Genomic DNA, 14,564 nt, shown 5'->3' on the forward strand with positions numbered 1-14,564 from the left:
TGCGAGACAACGTTTGTAAACCAAGTCAGGATTAAAAAAAAAAAGCTTGTATTACGAAACGCTCGTAAAACTGCGTAAATCGCAATTTGAGGTTTTACTATATTTTCAAAAATAGTAGGAGTAGAGCTACTTTTTAGCGAGTTCATCAGTAACTGACCAATTATCGCACAGTAATTGGACTGCTGAAGTGCAGCACGGACCCAGCGAGGTGGGGGTGGAAAGAGTGTTGTGTGTCAGTGCAATTTTTTATTTTTTGCATAAAGGACGAACAAACCCTTTAAGAATGTGCTTTGATATCACTGATATCAAAATGACACTGATGTCATTTTGTTTTCAACCTCCCAACACCAAAAAGAACTTCCTTTTTGCGAGATATATGGAATAATAATATATGTAGTCATTTTAAAATCCTGTGACTTGTGCTTTTATATGATCTGAACTCCTCCGTCACCTGTGATATCTCTGGGTTTTATGGTAGCATGATATATTATTCCCATTCAGTTTAACAGGGGCACATATAAAACATGTGCGCACTGAACCTAACCATCCTCTGCCCTGCATAAATATACATTGGGGGGGATTTTTACTAAAACTGGTGCAATGCTGCATAGTAACCAATCAGCTTCTAGATTGTATTGGCAAAGCTTAATTGAACAAGCTCAAGCTATAAGCTGATTGGTTACTATGCACAGCTGCACCAGATTCACTGTGCACCAGTTTGAGTAAATCTCCCCTTTGCGTATATATATTAGATTGTAAACTCCAAGGAGCAGAGCCCTGTGATTCCTCCTGTATTGAATTGTATTGTAACTGCTCAAACTGTTGGCGCTTCATAAATCTTGTATAATAAAATTTTATATATATATATATATATATATATATATATATATATATATATATATATATTTCTTTTTTCCTAATGTTGTGTGGGTTAAATGCAGTCATTAGCTCATCCATCTCTCTTCTCGCTTCCCAGATTCTATTATTTTCTGTCAGTTTCTCCACTATCTGCCATTGGCATTCTAATCAATTTCGTTTTCTCCAATTTGCGCACTGTCCATGAGGGGAGGTTCTGCCTCAAGGAGTGCTCCTGCAGTACAATGGCCAGGTATGTCATTGACGATGGATGGAGTAATATTTTATTACTACTACCACTGTGTGCGCCCACCTGTTACTTCACATGGTAGTCAGGGTAAAAACATGCAGGGCTGGCAGGCAGCAGATTAACATGGAAAAAGGGTAACAATCATACGCATGCGCAGGGGATGTGCCAGGTGTTCCTGGGCAGGGGCGGACTGACCATTCGGGCACTCGGCACTGCCCAAGAGTCCCATGCCACCAAGGAGCCCCATCAGGGTTGCCAGCCTCAATAAAACCAGGGACAGTATATAAAAATCTGTATTTTTTTTTTAAAATCCCAAGATTATAGCTGGCCCGCCTCTCCAGTACCTTTTCAGTGTGTATGTGTATTCTGTGTGTGTATACTGTGTGTGTATATTGTGCGTCTGTGTGTGTATACTGTATGTGTGTGGGTGTATACTGTGTGGCATCATAAACTAATGCCTGGGGGCCCCATAAACTCCTATTGCCCGGGGGCCCCATAATCTTATCCTATTGCCCGGGGGCCCCATAATCTCCTATTGCCCGGGGGCCCCATGAGTTGTCAGTCCGCCCCTGTGCCTGGGCACACCCTGATACCCTTGTGTATCAAATCCCCCCTGCTGCCCAGGCACCCCATGCCCTCCCCCCACAGTACTGTAGGTTTCCCTTAATTTCTCTCTCGCCGGCTGCTGTAAGGGATGTGTCAGGATGGAGAGTGGAGGAAGGGGCTGGTAAATATGTCATTCACCAGACCCTTCATTTTTTGAATGAGTACAGTGAGGGATCGGTACCGATCACTCCTGTGTCCAATCATAACTGAGGCATAGTAAACTGTGTTTGTGAAGGAAAAGGAAGCTGCTTAGCACAGAGCTGTGATATTTCACCAAAAAATTATATTTAAAAAAATAATTGAAAAAATTACAAATAATAATAAAAAAAAGAACTATTGACACCACCCACTGCCCTACTGATACTGTCTACTGCTCTGCTGACATTGTCCATGTTTTAATACATATTAAAAAATTACATTCATTTATAATAGTGTCTGGGTGTATGTAAACTTTGGGGTACATACCCTAATGCAGTAGGCTGTGCACACCTATGGTGACAATTCCTTCCTCATGAGACTGTGAGAGTGAGACTGTGAGGTTTATTTTCCTCCTTTTTCAGTTTTTACACCCGTGAATCATGAGGGGGATTTATGTTAAAGAATCCCCCCACCAAAAAATTAAAAGTCAGCAGCTACAAATACTGCAGCTGCTGACTTTTAATATTAGGATGATTACCTGTCCAGAGATGATATGATGTCAGCCGATTTTCGGATTGTCTCTCTGCACATGCGTGAAGTGCGCTTTGCTTTATAACTGGCCTGGCAGTGGAGGAAGGAGGAGGAGGGCTGAACTTCTGAGAAACAGCTCCGCTGTGCCATCTCCTGTTAGTGGGGATGGGTACCTGTCAAAAACAGGTACTCGTTCACCCCTCTGTGGCAGCGGAGGGGGGGGGGAGGCAGATAAGTGGAGGCTCCAGTTTTGGGTGGGGTTCCACTTTAAGTAAGCTCACCTTAGAAGGCTCTGGAAGGGTCTGGGGACCTCCTAAATATAGGGGCTGTGAGAGCTTACCATAGGTGCCAATTCTAAGCTCTCTGCCCACCTGTTTTTTATTACATGGTGTGCAGGGCCGGTGCTTCCACTAGGCAAACTAGGCAGCCTCCTAGAGTGCCCTGCTGCCTAGGGCACCCAGCCACCGGGGGTTCCTACTCTCTTCTCTCTGCAGCAAGCAACTAAGTCTCAGGATCAGCAGGCAGTGGCCACTCCATTCGCACATAGTGTCAGAGGCGCAGTGGCGATGGAGGACTGTGTCTGTGTCCTGACTCCCAAAAGTATGGAAACAAGCAAACATTCATTGATGGGCACTGGTAGGCTGCATTTGATGGGTGCTGGTGAGACTACATTTGATGGGCGCTGTTGAGGCTACGTTTGATGGGAGCTGGTGAGGCTGCATTGATGGGTGCTGGTTAGGCTGCATTGATGGCTGCTGGTAAGCTGCATTGATGGGCGCTGGTAGGCTGCATTGATGGGCGCTGGTGAGGATGCATTGATGGCTGCTGGTAGGCTGCATTGATGGACGCTGGTGAGGCTGCATTCAGGGCTGGTGCAAGGATTTTTGACACCCTAGGTGAAACCTCATATTGCGCCCCCCTGGCCCCACCCCTGACTCCACCTCCTTTCCCCTGTCCATGTAAACCCCACCTTTTTAATGAAGTGGCCATCAAATGCAGCCTCACCAGCGCCCATCAACTGCAGCCTCACCAGCGCCCATCAACTGCAGCCTCACCAGCACCCATCAAATGCAGCCTTATCAATGCCCATAAAAGCTGCATCACCAGCGTCCATCAAATGCAGCCTTACCAGCGCCCATCAAATACAGCCTCACCAGCACCCATCATTGCAGTCTTGCCAGCGCCCATCAATGCAGTCTTGCCAGCGCCCATCAATGCAGCCTCACCAGCACCCATCAAATGCAGCCTACCAGCACCCATCAATGAATGTTTGCTTGCTTCCATTCATTCGGGAGATGAGATACAGACACAGTCCTGTGCCTCTGACACTATGTGTGAACAGAGCGGCGGCTCCCTGCTGATGCTGAGACTTAATTGCTTGCTGCAGAGAGTAGGAACACAAGTGGCTGGGCACCCTAGGCGGCTGCCTAGTTTGCCTAGTGGTAGCACCGGCCCTGGCTGCATTGATGGGTGCTGGTGAGGCTGCATTGATGGGTGCTAGTAGGCTGCATTGGTGGACGCTGGTGAGGCTGCATTGATGGGCGTTGGTGAGGCTGCATTGATGGCTGCTGGTAGGCTGCATTGATGGGTGCTGGTGAGGCTGAATTTGATGGGTGCTTCATTAAAAAGGTGGGGGTTTACATGGGCAGGGGAAAGGGGGTGGAGTCAGGGTGGAGTCAGGGGTGGAGCCAGGGGGCAGCAAAATTAGATTTTCGCCTAGGGTGTCAAAAATCAGGGATGGTGCGTCACTTTAGTACACGGGGATAGTCATTTTAATCTCTTTTAAGACTCTCAACATACTACACACTTCCAATAAAGGTCAGTAAAGTACGCAGAAAATGTGACGTACGCTCTGTCCTCCTGCTCCACTGCCTCTCCCCCTTCGCACTTTCCTGCAATTTCCAGCATGCAGAAATGCACGTTCACAAAACACTAGATGTAAATCTAGCCTAATAGCTTATGTTGTAAAGAAAATACCATCTGTGTCAGTGTTTATAAACACCATTCAGATCAGAGATAGAAAGACACAAAGTAACTTTATTGTTACTTTCTATTTTTTCTGTTTCATTCAACTGCTGATCAAAGTGACAAAAGCAACCTGACAAGTGAAAAAACATATAATGTGTTCCTAATCAACCTCAGTTTATTCAAATCAGCCCTAATTAGCCCTTCTCCCATTACTTTCTGATGTTTTTTTTTTCTATTTTCATTTTTTTGTTAATTAATTTTATTCATTTTATGTAAGCTGTGTGATTGGGAACACATAACACACATTTAGTAGCTTTCTCAAATGTGACTGAAAAAGTGAAAAAGCACTTTAAACTTGTGCTTATTACCATCCCTTGCGTTGTCTGTGATCCCATGGGGAGTCATAGGTGTAGTCAGAGGTATAGTCTGTCACAATGGGTGGACCTTTGGGCAAACAGAGCACTTTCTCAATGCAGTTCTATAAACTCCTGGATGTGTACTGATGAGCACCTGGTACAAAAAATAATTTCACGTAAAGGTCTTTTTGAAATGTTTAATGATTAAGAGCATCAAATACAGCCAACACATTTCAGGACCCCTCCCCCCCCCCCCACCCCACATTTTTTTCAGGGCTTGAACAGTCAATTTTAATAGAATCACAATGGAATGAATGCACTAGGGAACCTGTGTTAAGGCTTGGCTTAATGAAGACTAAAGTGGTAAAGTGATGGCGAACCTTGGCACCCTAGATGTTTTGGAACTACATTTCCCATGATGCTTGACTACACTGCAGAGTGCATGAGCATCATGGGAAATGCAGTTCCAAAACATCTAGGGTGCTAAGGTTTGCCATCTACAGTGTTGACTTGTCTCAATTAAGAGCACTAAGTTTCATTTCTGTCTGCTGTTTCTTTCCCCGGCTATCAGCATGAACCACTTCTCACACGTTTTCCTGACACCAACAGAAAAATGTTGACAGGGGGAGGATCTCTTGCTCACAGTCATTGATTGACAGCCTCAGCTCTGTAACTGTGTGTTGTGTGAAGAGGTCTCCTAACTGAGCTCTGCAGTATGTAATGTAAGCCCTCTGTCACACGGTTTTCTGACAGCTCAGACAATCTTTATAAATTCTAGACATTGAATGGATGTAGAGGAGAAATGGCTGCAGACAAACTGGTACAACTTATGTAGGAGGATTTGTTTTATCTCTGTGTATCACCTGAGGCTAGTCACCTCATTAGGTATATGTAAGAATTTACAAACACGTGAAGTGTTTGTAACCCTAAAAAAAAATAATAATTGATCGCCTGTTCCCTTATAGCAGGTCAAACAGCACAGTGCTTGTGCTGTCTAACCTCCCCTCTCTAAGCTTTAAAAAACCTGTCCAATCCGATCCTGCCACTTCCTATGTCCTGACCAGGATAATCATGTCTGCTGAGCCCTGACTACCGTGGTCAGTTAGCATGCATCCCGTGGTCAGTTAGCATGCATCCGTCATCCGCAGCTCTCCTCTGTCCTCCTCACTCCTCCCCACCTGTCAGCTCAGTGTTTGTGTCTGCCCCCCCCCCCCCCCTCCACTGCTATCAGTAGTTAAAAAGAGTTTTAACAATTGCCACTGGCAGCCCTTCTGTTTTATCCAGTACACTGTATAAGTGTTTTTTTTATAAACAAAGCCTCTAAATACCCTTTTTGCAGCTACATTCATGCCGGTCACGTGACTCCCTGCCGTTCTCCTACTCCGATATAGGGCTACAGCAGGAGGGGCCGAGCGGCCATGTGACCTCCCCGGCTGACATCAGAGGGAGATCTCTGGCCCTCTCGCTGTAGCCCTGGATCAGAGTAGGTGACCGGCCGGGAGTCACGTGACTGGCCTGAATGTATTTGCAAAAAAGGTATGTAGAGGCTTTGTTTATAAAAAACACTTATACAGTGCATTATCCCTGGATAAAACAGAGGGGATGCCAGTGAAAGGGGTTTGAAAGGTAGCAACCACTTTAATGTCTAAGACCTCTTTCACACTGGGGCGCCGCCCATGCGCTCATTTTAGAAGCGCTTTTTGGTTGCTAGTGGATCCCAAGGATCACCGCTGATCACAGTCCATTAACGTTTTATGAAACACACTGAGAAGCTATCATTGACTGACACAGAAATGGCCAATTTAACCACTTGCCGTCCGCCCTATTACAAATAGACGGCGGCAAAGTGGTTTCATAATCCTAACCGGACGTCATATGACGTGATCAGGATTATGAGCCGCTGCGCGCCCCCGGGGGCGCGCATCGCGGCGATCGTTGTTGCGGGGTGTCAGTCTGACACCCGGCAACTACGATCTCGGTAAAGAGTCTCTGACGGAGACTCTTTACCACGTGATCAGCCGTGTCCAATCATGGCTGATCACAGTGTAAATGGGAAGAGCCGGTGATCGGCTTTTCCTCACTCGCGTCTGTCAGACGCGAGTAGAGGAGAGCTGATCGGCTGCTCCCCTGACAGGGGGGGTCTGTGCTGATCGATTATCAGCACAGCCCCCCCCGAGGATGCCCACACTGGACCACCAGGGACGCCACCAGACCACCAGGGATGCCCAGCAGAGGTAATCCTCCCTAGACCACCAGGGATGCCAGTCAGGCACAATGGATGCCAATCAGTGCCCATAATGGATGGCAATCAGTGCCCACAATGGGCATCACTGATTGGCATGCATTATTGTTTGGCACTGATTGGCATCCATTAGTACAGTATAACACCTGTGTTGCTAATGAGTGCCCACCTGTGCTGCTAATGAGTGCCCACCTGTGCCGCTAATGAGTGCCCACCTGTGCCGCCTATCAGTGCCCACCCATGCCCATCTGTGCCGCCTACCAATGCCCATCTGTGCCGCCTACCCATGCCCATCTGTGCCGCCCATCCATGCCAATCCGTGCCAGCTATCAGTGCCAATTTGTGCCACCTATCAGTGTCCATCCGTGTCGCCCATCCGTGTTGCCTATCCGTGTCGCCTATCAGTGTCGCCTATCAGTGTCGCCTATCAGTGCCGCCTATCAGTGCCGCCTATCAGTGTCCATCAATGCCACCTCATCAGTGCCACTTCATTGGTGCCCATCAGTGCCGCCTTATCAGTGCCCATCAGTGTAGCCCCATCAGTGCCCATCCGTGAAGGAGAAAACGTACTTATTTGTTTTGAAACTGAAACAAAAAAAAAACATATTTTTTTTCAAAATTTTCGGTATTTTTTTATTTGTAGCACAAAAAATAAAAACCGCAGAGGTGATCAAATACCACCAAAAGAAAGCTCTATTTGTGGGAAAAAAATGATAAAAATTTCATTTGGGTACAGTGTAGCATGACCGCGCAATTGTCATTCAAAGTGCGACAGCACTGAAAGCTCAAAATTGGTCTGGGCAGGAAGGTGTTTAAGTGCCCTGTATTGAAGTGGTTAAGCTGTGATCTGAGCACTTCACTGGCCATCTGAGTCAGAATTCACACTCCCCCCATGTGTATGTGTGTGTGTGTGTGTATATATATATATATATATATATATATATATATATATATATATATATAGGGTGTAGGGGGACAATCATTGTATTACTAGGTGGGCAGTCTCCTCCGGGAATGTCTGTGGACCGAGCAGTGATAATTTATCGCTTCTTAACCACTTTCTGCCCGGCCTATAGCAGAATGACGTCCGGGCGGTGGTTCAGTTATCCTGACTGGGCGTCATGACATCCTGCAGGATAACGGCCGCCGTGCGCCTGTGGGGGTGCATACTGTGACAATCGGTGGTGTGTCAGTCTGACAAACCGCTACACTGATCTCGGTAAAGAGTCTCCGACAGAGGCTCTTTACCACGTGATCAGCCATGTCAAATCATGGCTGATCACGATATAAACAGGAAGAGCCGTTGATTGGCTTTTCCTCACTTGTGTCTGACAGATGGGAGTAGAGGAGAGCCGGTTGTCGGCTTTCCTAACAGGGTGGTCTGTGCTGATTGTTTATCAGTACAGCCCACCTTTCGATGCCCACACTGGACCACCAGGGAAGCTGCCAGGACCACCAGGGAAGCACATAACATGTGGATGGCCAGGTACATCCCCCATGGCCATCTACATGTGACAACTTATGCCCAATCTATGCCAATCAGTGCCCACAAATGGGCACTGACTGGCACATTATGAAAACAAAAAAATTCAGTGATGCCCAGCAATGTCATCAGTGCCACCCATCAGTGTCTATCAGTGCCATCTATCTGTGCCCATCAGTGCCCACCCGTGCCACCTATCAGTGGCATTCAAAAGTACCCATCAATACCGCCTACAAGTGCCCATCAGTGCTGCCTATGATTGCCCATCAGTGCCACCTATGAGTGCCCATCAGTGCCACATACCAGTGCCACTTATCAGTGCCCCTCAGTGACACCTATCAGTGCCACCTCATTGATGCCCATCAGTGCTGCCTTATCAGTGCCCATCAGTGCAACCATATCAGTGCCCATCATTGAAGAAGAAAACGTACTTATTTACAAAAATTTTTAACAGAAACAAAGAAAAACTTTTTTAAGCATGACCGTACAATTGTCATTCAAATTGCAACAGCGGTGAAAGCTGAAAATTGGCTTGGGCAGGAAGGTGTAAAAGTGCCCGGTATTGAAGTGGTTAATAAACAGACACCTCGGAGTTTCAGTGAATTCCTGGTACTGTAATCTCATAAAATATCAAGAGATTCCAGTATCCGGAAGTAGAGGCCGTTCTCCACTGTTTGAAGCATTTGTAGATCGCTTCACTCCTCCAAAGGAGAAGCAATCTACAAAGCTTCATAAACTGGCATCCAGAGGAGAACGATCTCCTCTGTGAATGCCGGAGATTAGAGCAGTGACATTTTTTTACTGCTTCATAAACAGAGACCTAAGTCTCTAAAATAGGCAACAGATGGGTATCCATTGGTCATGATGAACACTTCGTAACTTAGGGCAAGCCTCTTGGGGGAAGTAGAAGCAAACACCAGAAACATTTAAAGACAAAAGTAGAGGCACTGCTGAAGTAAAACTGTATGATATTTAATAAAACAATGTATAAAAGCACTTACATCTGGATAAGTGAAGTGAGGCACATCGGAAAGTCCTGTGGGGCGAGTCTCTGCGCTTGCTGGGTTGCTGCTGTGGACTGTGGTCTCCTGCATTGATGTAAGGGGGCTTTTCCTGTGTATACATTGATGTAAAACGGCACTCCGATGGGCCCTCATGAATGTAAGCCCTTGTACACACGGTCAGAAATTCCGACAGAAAATGTCAGATCGGACCGTGTTGTCGGATAATCCGACCGTGTGTGGGCTCCATCGGACTTTTTCCATCGGAATGTCCGACCAACAAAGTTTGGGAGCTGGATATAAACTTTTCAGACAACATGATCCGATCGGACTTTGTCCGATCGTTTGTAGAGAATTCCGAATGGACAAAGTGCCACGCATGCTCAGATCAAATTACGAGACCAAAGCTATTGGCTACTAGGCTGAACATTGTTCCGTCGTAACAAACGAACATCATCATGTTCCGAACAATCGGATTTTCCGACAACTTTGTCCGACCGTGTGTATGCAACACCAGTTTTGGACAAAATCCGTCTGAAAAAATCAGACGGATTTTGTGGTTGGAATTTCCGACCGTGTGTACAAGGGCTAAGGGTGAAATCTGGGTATCTGGACACTCCTGGATGTAGGAGGGTTAGTTGTTTAAAAAAAAAATGTATTAGCTCGCTAATATTTGTAAAATTTACTATTGGCTCTTGTACTGGAGACCCTTATATTAGAAATGTATTTACTGAAATATCTCATTAACCGGTTCCCGACCAGCGCACGCCGATGTACATCGACAGAATGGCACGGGCAGGCATATTGGCGTAGAGGTACGTCCAATCTTTAATACCGCCCTGCCATCGCGAGCGGGCATACCCGCGATCGTCTCACGGGGCGGCTGAACGAGGAAATGCCGTTGTAAACAGCATTTCCCCGTTCTGCCTAGCAACTAGTGATGCTGATCTCTGCTCCATGTGATTGGAGAAGAGATCAGTGTTCACTAAATTAAAGCCCAGCCCCCCACAGTTATTAACACACCCCTAGGAACACTTAACCCCTACACTGCCACCCACTGGTTAACCCCTTCACTGCCAGTGTCATTTACACAAGAATCACTGCATTTATATAGCAGTGATTGCTGTATAAATGACAATGGTCCCAAAAATGTGTCAGAAATGTCCGATGTGTCCGCCATAATGTCGCAGTCACAATAAAAATCGCTGATCGCCACCATTACTAGTAAAAAAAAAATATTAATAAAAATGCCATAAAACTATCCCCTATTTTGTAAACGCTATAACTTTTGTGCAAACCAATCAATAATCACTTATTGTGATTTTTTTACCAAAAATATGTACAAGAATACGTATCGGCCTAAACTGAGGGAAAAATTTTTTTTTTATATATATTTTTGGGGGATATTTATTATAACAAAAGTAAAAAATAATACATTTTTTTCAAAATTGTCGCTCTATTTTTGTTTATAGCGCAAAAAATAAAAACCGCAGGGGTGATCAAATACCCCCAAAAGAAAGCTCTATTTGTGAAAAAAAAAGGATGTCAATTTTGTTTGGAAGCCACGTCGCACGACCGCGCAATTGTCAGTTAAAGCGACGCAATGCCGAATCGCAAAAAGTGGTCTGGTCTTTGACCAGCAAAATGGTCCGGGGCTGAAGTGGTTAAATGTAGCCCTGTGAAAATCGTGCTGCTGTATAAACAAGGTGTTAAATAGTTATAAAATCCAATACTTGTCACTTGATTTTTTTATTTTACTTATTTTATTTCATATTGTTTCCTGCAAGCTGATGTAAGCTGATATCTGATTGGTGCTGTAGGTTTTTGAACATTGTTGCATATTGCACCATTTGATGAAACAAACCCAGAATAGAAAAACAAATAACTATCTCTTGCTCTGGTATAGACAGCTCTGGACCTTAGAAATACGGTGAAATAATCTCCTGTCACAGATGTCAGGACATTAACCCTCAGGCGCTACACATAAAGCTGTAAAAATAATGGCATAAACTTGCTGATTGTGACAGAATAAGATGAAGTTGGGATTTCAGGAGAGATCCATCAAAGGTTCTGTTCCATGTAATAGCCTTTATAATGGGTAGGCTCCCAGAGGACCAAAAAATTATTTAAAATAATAATCTTAAAAAAAAAATCAATTATTACCTTTGATATCTATAGCGATTGCGACAGGGTAAATAGCAAATAAGGTTGATTAGACAGGTCTCACGCATTGCCACATCTGATGCCTCCTGTGAAGCTCTTGAATTAATAGGATTACTGCATCATACAGTATTTGCACAGCAGAAATATCAGACAAAATGTTTTCAGACTGAAAAAATTACCATCTCATTAATCACTTTACAGACTTTGCACAGTACTCTATTAGATATGCATGTGGCAGAGGGCTTAATTTTGTTATATTGCATTATTAGAACAACAATCCAAGCTTATGATAAATATTTATTCTTGTAATAAAATGCAGGAGTTAGAAGATTGCAAATAGAAGATGAATCTGCGCTCTAATGTTTTAGTAAGGCGTTGTACAGTTCATATGAACTTTTGTCCTTTTGTAGTTTTTTAAATTTTCCTGTATTGTAAATCTTTAGGCTTCAGGAACATGGGCATATAAAGTTACACTGACTCTTGCTGGAAGAAAGCTGGCAGCAGGATCCTGAGCAGCCTCCCTGGCGGTATGATTATGTCAGATTTTTGCATCTCAAAGCGGTACAATTGTTTTGCATAGAAATTTGGTGTTTTATATTGTAGGCCTGTAATTCTTAGCAATAACACACTTAAAGCTGCCCAAACAAGAGTCTAGTAGACATCCCGGATATGATAAACTTTGAAACACAAAATCGTAAATTATAATATAATAAATAACTATAAATAATTATAAAAAATAATAATATAATAATAATAAAATGAATTTAACCACAATTCACTATCGCTCAATTCTGCAAGTGTTCTAATTTATTATCGCAGTTTTCTAGCTGGTCTAAAACCACTTTTGATGTAAAGGGACACTTTTATTTGCTATGGACAATCTCAAGTTTCCAGGCAGAAAGAACAGTATATATCATATAAAACTGCATGCAGGGCACTGAACAAAGCACTAGGGACAAAAGGGAAGTGAAATGATTTCATACAGTAATGTAATGTGTAAGATTACAGTGTACTATGTGTGTTATAAATTTAAAATGTTGTGAATATGCCACCGGCTTCTGCCACTGTGCGTCGTGATGCTCACAGGGAATTGAACCCAGCACACAAGACTTCGGGGCGGAGGACAGAACCCGCAGACACAGTGGGGGGGACATGGCAGGGTCCTGGGGACAAGGTAAGTACACTGCACCATGATCCTGCAATGCAATCCCGTGTGTTGCTTGGGGTTACAGCTAATGGTGCTGAAATTTAACCCCAAACCACACCCGGGTTTACCACCAGGGAGGTTAAAAAATGGTGCAACCCAACTCATATGGACATACATTTACTTGAGTTATAATGGTTGTAAACCTAAGACAAGAAAAATTAACAAAGCATATCCCTCTGTAGTGTGTACTTGTCTCAATTAAAGGCACTGAGGGGGAGATTTAATAAAACGGGAGTACTAAGAATCTGGTCCAGCAGTGCATGGTAGCCAATCAGCGTTTAACTTCAGCGTGTTCAATTTAAGTTTCAACAATAAAACCTGGATGCTGATTGGTTTCTGTGTAGAGCTGCACCAGATTTTGCACTCTCCAGTTTTAGTAAATCCCCCCTCCTAAGTGTCAGCTGCTTTGTTCCTCTGCTATCAGCCTGAATAATTTCTGACAAGTTTTCCTGACACCAAGAGAAAAATGGTGACAGAGGGGGATCTCCAGCAGACTGACAGTCTCAGCTCTTGTCCTGTGTGCTGTGTGGAGGGGTAAGTGTCCCTTCTCTCCAATCAACTCTCAGACCTCTCCTCACTGAGATCTGCAGAGTGAAACTTCAGTTCCCTGCCCCCTTTTTTCTGAACTCTCAGACAAGCTTTATAAATTCTAGACTTTGAACTACTGTAGAGAAGAGAAGACTGCAGATAGACAGATACAACTTATGTTGGAGGATATATGTATCATCTAAACGCCATGTGTGTATTTAATGGTTTACAACCACCTTAGGGTTTGTATTATGTGCAGTCATTTATTTAGAAAGACTAGAGGAAAAGGATGTTCTGAACCTGTCCCACCACCGCTGCCTACACAATCTTTATGTTTACAAAGGCAGCTCATGGCCAGGTCAATGGCATAAATGTTTAAATGCGTAAAATACGGTCAAAACTGAGATGCGGGGGTAGATTTATGCAGTTGAACGATGCAAGCCAAAACGCAGCCCACAGGGCCCATAGCATATGCTACTGCTGCTGCATTCAGGTCCATATAAATGTACACAGTAAGAATCTGAATGCAGCATATTTCTCTTTCCACCTATGTGGATGAGCCCTAAACTGCATTCAAACATTACACAGTAACTGTTTGTACATCCTGGCTGCTGTACAATCTTCATAATTAAAGGTCCTTCAATAGACATGCAAAATTGTATCTGGTGAGCTTTTATGTTTGTGGCTGGGAAGGGGTGCCACAAGGGTTGGCCTGTCATCAGGGAAACACTAGTGACTGACTAGGAGTTCCCTCCCAGCCAACCAACCTTTCTTGCCAGCAGCCTCAGCCAGGGAACATTGCCCAGGGTCAAGGACTTGCGTATAAACTAACAACCATTCTCCAATTAGAGCAACATTTGAAGCCAATTTTCTGTACTTTATAGATGAATCAGAAAATACCCATGAGCGCTGATTTTATTAAAAATAAATAAATCACCCGTTTTATTAAATCAACTTAAAAAGCTTCTGTTGGTCTGTTATAAAAGCATTCTTGGCACAATGTTTGTCTTTACATCAGTTTAACCCACAAAACAGGGTTTCTTCAATAGAAGAGCTTTAATACTTACCTCACCAACGTCCCATGTCACCTAGCTTCCCTCCATTCCAGCTTTGCCATCTCAATAAGACTCTTCAGCTTTCAACATTTCTGAAAGTGTTGGATGTCTCTGTACCTCGTCATATGCTGTGGTTTCATCTTCTAAATTCAACAAGGCTCAGCGGTGATGTAGGGAAGGA

The sequence above is a fragment of the Lithobates pipiens genome, unplaced genomic scaffold, assembly GCF_037356315.1.
Source record: "Lithobates pipiens isolate NorthernLeopardFrog02 unplaced genomic scaffold, aLitPip1_a1.2 Scaffold_25, whole genome shotgun sequence".
Taxonomy (NCBI): Eukaryota; Metazoa; Chordata; class Amphibia; order Anura; family Ranidae; genus Lithobates; species Lithobates pipiens.